Raw genomic sequence first — 8,170 nt, 5'->3', positions numbered from 1 at the left:
TCTCTCTCTCTCTCTCTCCCCCCCTCTCTCTCTCTCTCTCTCTCTCTCTCTCTCTCTCTCTCTCTCTCTCTCTCTCTCTCTCTCTCTCTCGTTACCTCTCTTTCTCTCTCCTCTCCTCTCCTCTCTCTCGCTCTCTTATTCGCCCTCAATCTGCAAAATCTCAACCGCTCGTCCCTGCTGAACAATTACAAGGCAGAGAGACCCAAATGGAGATGTTTGTAGAAAACAACATGTGTATAATTAAGGTTTAATGAGCTCTTGTCAGGGTGGAATGTGCAATTAGATTGGTAATAGAAAATTCTGCCTGAGCGTTCGTGGCAGGGGCTGGATGTGGAGTCAGCATGGCAGTGAATGAAACAACAGTGAATTATTTTGAGCCGTATTGACAGAAGTGGATGGAGCTGGACGCTGCATTTAGATTTAAATACACGTTGAAGTCCCAGATACAGAAAGACGGGCTTCTGTGTTTTTTTCTCAGTGGTGCTCTATTGTGCGTTTTTCAAATCACTGTACTTGTGCACAGCAGGTTGGTTTCTTGGGAAAACGTTTCTTAAACAGCAAATTATCGTATATGCTTTAACGCCGCAGAGTGACGCAAGATGAGGGATTCGAATGGAGAGGGTCCTAAACGTCACTGTTTAAACATATATAAAAAAAATGGTGAGCACGTTTTATCAAAAAAAAATATGATTAATAGAATTTGATATATTTATCTAATTTATATTAACTGTGGTGAAGTACCACACGGAAAGATAATTGTGTTTAGGAATGGCACACATGGTTCTAAACATGCAGGAATGATTTGTTTAAAATCTCAAACGAGACTCGTGACCACTGAGTAATGGCGCAATTACTGGTTTATCATGTTGCTGCTAAAAATTCTTATTGGCCAGGCTCTACTCGTGATGGAGGTAGTGTGCTGTTGATGTAGTAAGACATCTTAATGTGGAGGTTGAGGTGGTGGATGAAGCAGGGTCAGAGGTCATGTCTTATTTTCTCTAACTCTGACCTAATGTTCTATTCGTCTTAGCTTTACCTTAATTGCTCAACCTCAACCTCAACACAGTGAGCATGTGGAGCAGAATTCTACAACCGCTGGCATTGGACATAATTGGGTCTTATGTGATGAGATCGACAGACTCACAAACACAACTGAAAGAAGCGACTCTCTGAGGGTGATGTGATGTATGCAGATTTTTTTTTTTTTAACACAATCAGGCCTCAGATTGCTTCATGGCGTTTCCCTCTGTATAGGTTTGTGCTTTTTCTGTTCCAGAGACTCAGGACTTTCTCCACCAGGCCCTGTGTCTTTTTTAATAAGGCACTTGTGAGGGCAAAAAAAAAAAAACAGGTATCTCGCTGCTCTCTTTTTTTCTGCTCTGACAGTCTTTCTCTTGACTTGGTGAAATTGCTGATTGCGGGTCTGGTGGAGAAGACGATCCACACAGAGAGAGAGAGAGAGAGAGAGAGAGAGAGAGAGAGAGAGAGAGAGAGAGAGAGAGAGAAATCGTGTTTGGCTCTTTCTGAATTACTTGACTGGTCCCTGAAAGAGAGGGCCCTTTTGTTGGCTTCCTCAGGGACTGCCCTTGAAAGGCCCCTATTGTGCGGTAAGCACTATGATATAATGCAAGTGGATTTAATAGATTTGATGGAACACACAGACATGGATATAAAGCCCTCATGTGATGGGAAGCAGGAGAACCACGTTTAAAGAAATTAAATGTTCTGATATTACAGGAGCTTTCGTTTTAAGATAAATATTATTGATTGGCTCCAATCGACTAACAAAACCCATTGCATTCATCTTTAAAACACAAACAATATGTTTGGTCGATTGTTTTGTTTCCGATTTGTGTATCGCTTGATTATCCGTGTCTGTGGTTAAACCTGAGTTGTGCTGGAAGTCAGTGGGGAGGTGGTGGTGGTGGTGGTGGGGCTGAATGTCAGCGATGTGTTAGCTTTGTTTTCATTGTGTTAACAGGAGCACAATGGTGCGATTGTGTGGCGATCTGAAACCCTACACCTACCCAGAGCTTTGGAGGGTCAGAGGTGGGGGAGATGTGTGTGTGTGTGTGTGTGTGTGTGTGTGCGTGTGTGCGTGTGCGTGTCTGTGCCTTTAGCCCGACTAACCATGCATTCTGAAAGACCAAGAAACCGAACAGTAATCCATCTAAACCATTCTGCTCCACCGGCTCGCTCACATACCAGATCTGCTCATCCGGAGTTCTTGTAAAACGCTCTCATTTTCCAAATATAAATTATGTGTTTCTTTCTTTTTTTCATTTTTCCTCTTTTTTACCTCGTATTCTGTCTCATTATTCTGAAGGTGCCATTCGAGGAGTGGCCTGCCTCTTGAAACCCCTCAGTGTGATGGACAAGACCATAAAGCGAGCGCAATAAACCTGAGATGAATGTTATATCTTAACACCGATAGAGGCAATTAAGTCCATCATAAGCGAGAGAGGGAACACTCTTCTCTGGGGACTCATTCACTTGCATGGTTTAACATGATCCCCGGCTAAATGCCTTATTTTATTTCTCCTCTCAGCTCACAGCTTACAGTCAAGCACAAATTAAGCTGATGTGTTTTTTTTCACACAATTTAGTCTTTCTGTCTGATCTGTCCTTTTCTGTCGTCATTTCTCTCGCTCTCCCTTTCTCTCTCTCTCTCTCTCTCTCTCTCTCTCTCTCTCTCTCTCTCTCTCTCTCTCTCTCTCTCTCTCTCTCTCTGTCCTCCCCATTTCGTCGTATTTGTCATGGTAATGTAAAAAATCTCAGCTGCTCCAATTCATTTTGTGCTCTTTCAGTCGAGAAAGAAGGGCAATTCTGTTTCTCCTCAGTAGTTTCTGTGTGTGGAGGTTGAAATGTAATGAAGACCATATTTCATCTGCGTGGAGTTATATGACTGGGCGTGGCCGAACAGGTCTGTAATGGGAAAATAAATATTATGGAAGGTCTAACTTTGTTATCTTTATCTCGCCGGGATCAATGTGTGTATTATTGGATAGGATACATTACACAAACATGTAGGCATGCACGCAATGTGCGCACATTTGGGGGCCAGGAGCGTAATGCAAGCACGCTCGCGTTGTGTATACAATGTGCAAGCGTGCACGTACATAAGGAACACATAAAGGTGAAATACACAATGCAGCAGCAGAGATATCCACAAATGCACACAGGCAATCCATATCTCCTTTACAGCACACCATCCCCCATAGCCCCTGTGCTTTGGTTAGGTCTGTGTGTGTATGTGTGTGTATGTGTGTGTATGTGTGTGTGCTTGCCAACGAGTCATTGAATGCTCTAATGACCACAGTCCTGACACAGGTATTTTGACTGCTGCCTCTTTCCATCGGCACAATGACTGACATGTGATTAGTTACGCAGGGGTGAAAAACTAGGGAGGCGCACGCTGTTACCATGAAAAGAGACTGGGGGGGGTTAAGTCCTCCTCTCTCCGTGTCTCCTGCTTCATCTTTCTTCAAATCTAAAACGTCCCTGACTGCAGTTACTGGTTGTGCGATTTTGTATTCAGTGCGTACAGTAAAGCACAGCTGGGCTCGCTGCGACCTTATGAGAAAAGCCTCTTGTGTAGATCACTGCAGGTTAGTGGCGCTGTAGCACAGAATGCAAACTAGCTGCTGTAGCAGGGAGATGGAGTTGATACAAAACTGATCTGAAAATGCTTTTGTCCAAGGCAGAGATGCTCTGCTGCTTTATTGATGTAGTAGATTGTGAACTGACCGGATTAAATACAGGTCTTATCTATTCAAATGAGATCCAATGAGAAGTTAAATAAGGGAAAATTAGAGCAATAGTATCCAAACTACTTTGTATTGGCAGTCACCCAGAGTTTTAAAATTCAAATTGGTACTTTAAAATATCTAAAATGGATCAGCACAGCCCTGTTTGACTTTGATATGGAAATAAAAAGTTTAAAATGTACGGTATATTCCCAGATTTGATTTAATAATAATTGGTGCCAAACAGAAGAGTTTAAAGAAAAACCTTTAATGAAACTAACTGAGATTTGGAGCAGACCTTCAAGCTTCCTGAGCGTTTGTTTCATAAACGTGCTGCATGGAAAGTGAACGCTGCTCCTCCATGTTTCGTCCGGGGACAATGAGCAGACCTCGGATGGTTCGCAGCGCAGCAACAGATCAGAGATACTTTGGCCTTAAACCATCCATAGGTTTCCAAATCCTAATTTCTCACACTTTTAGAAAAAGTTTCATGATAGAATCTTCTAAAGGAAACTTTGGGTCTTTGTTCGAAGCCTTTGAAAAGCTGCGTTTCTGATGTGTTCCAGTCAACAGTTGCTCTGTAACCTCTATGACTGTGGTGCACTTCCTGCATCAAACTGACATTGGTTTGGCTTTACGCAAACACAAAGCTATTTATAGCCTCTCCCGCTTTATTTTCTCCCTCCCATTCGCTCCCTCTCTATCTCTCTCCCTCTCATGTATTTGCATTTGTGCTATGCAAACAGGAGTCTGGTGTCAAGTGCGTCAGTTGTGCAGACCTTGCTTGTCCCTTTTCTTTCTCGAGCCTCAATCTATAGCTCCGAATGTTTCCCCCCCTTTCGCTCCTCTCCTCCATCTCACTGTAGCTTTCCACGTCTCTCTCTCTCTCTGTTTCTCTTCCTCTCTCACCTTCACCCCCTCCCCCCACCGCCCCCCCCCCCCCCCCCCCCCCTCCCCCCACCACCTCTCTCCCCCTCTCTCTGTCTGTGTTTTCCTTTGCTCGATTGTTATGCTGTAGATTTGACCGCTATGATTAATGACCTCAAAGCCTCAGGAAAGCAAACAGAGAGACAAACCTCCCCTTTTCTCATACTGGATGTCAACTGTTCACACCGAGCACACGAGGACTTCTGGAATATAGGATCTACACGGAGTCAGAGGCGTGAGAGAGAGACTTCGCAAAATTTCATCCGATTTCTGCAAACAACAGCCGCCACCTGACAGACAGACCAGCTTCCACTGACCGCTGCTGTAAAATCCCCATAAATTATTCACTTATACTTTCTTTACATTTGTTAAACAATAGCATCATAAACAATTGTAATTTCAGAGCTGTTTGAGATCTTCCATGTGTTTGATAGGTCTAATGAACAATAGTGAACATAGATAGAATGATCATCTCGCTCAGGTTCAAATGAGCCGTTCTTAAATGTTTAATGACAAGTTTGAGTTTCAGGAAACAAATGTGAATGTGACTTTAAACTTCCAAAACCAATGTTGTAGCTATTACAATATTCACCCGATAGCATTTTCTGGCAGATGGAAGCCAATGCTAAGAAATTGCTCCAGCATGTTAGCTAATGTACAATTTATTCTGTTTATGTGTGGATTAAACATATGCGGTACAAGATAATTGGTGAACTTTAGGGTTTAGTCGGCCAATTTCTACCCTTGGTCAGTTTCAGGCTGTGCTTCCTCATATTTCAAGACCTTGTGCTCAGCTAAGCTAATTTACTCTAGCTTCATTTTTACAGTACAGACATGAGAGAGGTAACTCTCAGCAAGAAAGTAACATTTTAAACCATTCCTTTCGACTTCAGAGACAAGTCAGATGATTAAACTGTGATTGACAAGTGGTAAATTCAAAAGAGCTGGACAACCTTGTAGAGCTTTAATTTAAGGTCTTGCAGAGATTTCTGACCAAGGTCTCCTCCTCTTTCTGCACTTCAGCATATTTATTGTATCTTTAGCTGAACAGACCAGTTACTAACCACCTTGATTTGGATACTGTTTGTTATTCTAACAAACCTTCCCTCTGCGTCTCCTTCCCATCGAGGAGCACGAGCAGCAACACAGATTTCCCTTTGCTCTTCGGCACCCTGGATATTTCTTTCCCACTCTTTGCTCATCCAGATCTGGTTTGAAAATAACCTTTTTTTTCCCAGACACCATCGCATCGAGCACAATGTGATTAGGACAGAATGTAAAATCATTTCCAAGAGCGATAAAGAAAGTGATGTCATTTTCATTGCAGAATACAGTGATTGTTCTTCCTGCAAACTAATAGTGCTATCAGACAGAAATCATTGCACCAGTAGTAACAGTTCCATTACAGGCTGAATGATAACTTAGAACGGGGCCTCGAATTGAATAATGATGCAAGGAGCTGCCGTCGTATTGCAGTTTGTTTGCTGCACTGACAGTGTCATGTGTAAAGACACCAACACAAATGCAAGAAAATGGCTTTGAATTTGAATCTGTCCATAATTCAACTGGAAAATATTCAAATATCCAATAAAAAAAATCCTGAAAGGTTTCGCATTGAAGGGCACAGAGTACATAAATTTAGTCCATGGAAGCTACGGCTCATTAGATGTGGTGAAATATGGCTACGGAAAAAAATATGGCCCATTTTCGGTCCCCGCCCACAGCTTGAGAAACCCAGGTTACAGTATTCGCATCCATCCCATTACTTGACCTTACAGTAGCAGCGGTAATTTATCTCAGCCACTACGAGCTGTCTCGAGGTGTGTTTTGTTTCCTCGTAAATGGCTGGTGCCAAATAATGTCAGGCGGAGAGGCAGGGAAGGCCTTTGGGAGCATGTGTGAGTGTGTCCGCGGGTGTGTGTGTTTTCGTGTTTCAAGCTGCGGCCTCTGGCTGTGACCCCGGTGTTATTCACACTACAGCCAGAATAAGCACTCCATTGCCACTACTGCTGCTTCAGCCCTCCTCTTCTTTATCTCTCTCTCATTCATGCTCTCTGTTTTCCTCTCTCCCTGTATAATATCTCCCCTTTGCCACTCGCCACTTACACATGATCTTTACCCGCTCGTTTACCATTAGCTCAAGGATACACAGTCCCTTGTCTTTGTCATCCTCCCCCTATGATCTCAGGCCGTAACCTTTCCTTGAGCCTAAACTCCCCTTTGGGCTCCTTCAGGTCGGTGCGTCTGAGCTCTGAATTACCGCGGTTGCCTCGTCCTTGTTTCTCTGGTAAAACAAGGAAAACACGAAAGGTTTTTCTCACCTCTTGGAGTCAGTGTGGTCTCTGACTCATTAGCTGGTCAGCAGGGTTGGTCAAAGTTTTCATTTGTCAGCAATGCTTCAGGTTATACTGTTATCTGTAAATTATTTCTGCATTTGAAATTTCTGTATTATTTAAGTTGGCAAACACTTAACATTCACAAACAAGGGACAGTTCTACTTTAATCCATCAAGCCAGCTAATAGAATTGCAGTTATTTTTCATGTATGTTAACACCATTGGTTGCACCACCTCAGTATCATAAGCATTACCATAAGCTTAGCATGGCTGTAGCATTAGCCAGCATGGTAGCATGTTAAGCTAGCACTCACATTCACACAGGTAAACCATTTAATTTTGCTATACTGTACATATACACAGTCCACAACCAGTAGTTGGAAATAACCTCACGACACAGTTTTATTTCAATGTTCTTTGGGTGCAAAGACCCTTCTTCACCTTTTTGAAGGGTTTCCTGGTCCCACTGGCAAACGGGAAGTGGGAGATTCCAACTCAATTTTCAGAGGGGGGAATCTGGAGTGTACCACCTGACAGCCAGTCTAGAGGTGGTGTTTTAGCTGCTATCAAAGAAATGCTGTTTTAAGTGTCCATATAATATAGCATAGGGATATTTCTGTGACTGACTATAGGTGAAATGCTGATGGGCACATACATTTTAGTTTTTAATTTCACATCTTGCAGAGATTTGCTAATTGAGTTGTCTGATTTCTTGTAGGAGGGGCTTCCAGTATAAAGTCAGGGGGTAGATGCTCCTACGAGAGTTAAGCTTTGACAGCATATACTAGAGCCCAAGAGTCAGGGGCAGAGGAATTGTTAGGGTCTCATATTTAAGTGACTGCATAAAGTATGCATGATATGTCGGTCTGAACCAAAGCATTGTCCAGATGACATTCCATAGAGCCATGTCTACATGCATCTGTCAATGGAAATGGATCTGCTACAAGTGTGAAGATCTCAGTGTTGTACCTTTGACGACTTAAACATTTCCGATCTACCTTTACATTATGAAGCATGGACGCCCCTCAGGTTTACTCAGGGACTCTAAACTGAGCTGGGTGAAGCTGTCTAGACCCACCAGTTGAACAAGCTTCCAGCTAAAAATGTCAGCAAAATATAATCACACTATTGTTTGCTGTGGTTTACCCACAACCTAATTTTA

At 42.8% G+C, this 8,170-nt stretch overlaps 1 protein-coding gene across 3 annotated transcripts in view; it reads left to right on the top strand.

Annotated features, from left to right (window-relative positions):
• The window catches only part of tox2 (TOX high mobility group box family member 2), a 114,091-nt gene that overhangs the window by 58,771 nt on the left and 47,150 nt on the right, over window positions 1-8,170 (top strand). The window lies entirely within an intron of this gene.

Source organism: Hippoglossus hippoglossus, chromosome 5 (genome assembly GCF_009819705.1).
Source record: "Hippoglossus hippoglossus isolate fHipHip1 chromosome 5, fHipHip1.pri, whole genome shotgun sequence".
NCBI lineage: Eukaryota > Metazoa > Chordata > Actinopteri > Pleuronectiformes > Pleuronectidae > Hippoglossus > Hippoglossus hippoglossus.
Note: the sequence above shows the minus strand (reverse complement) of the source record. Positions and strands in the feature narration are given on the sequence as shown.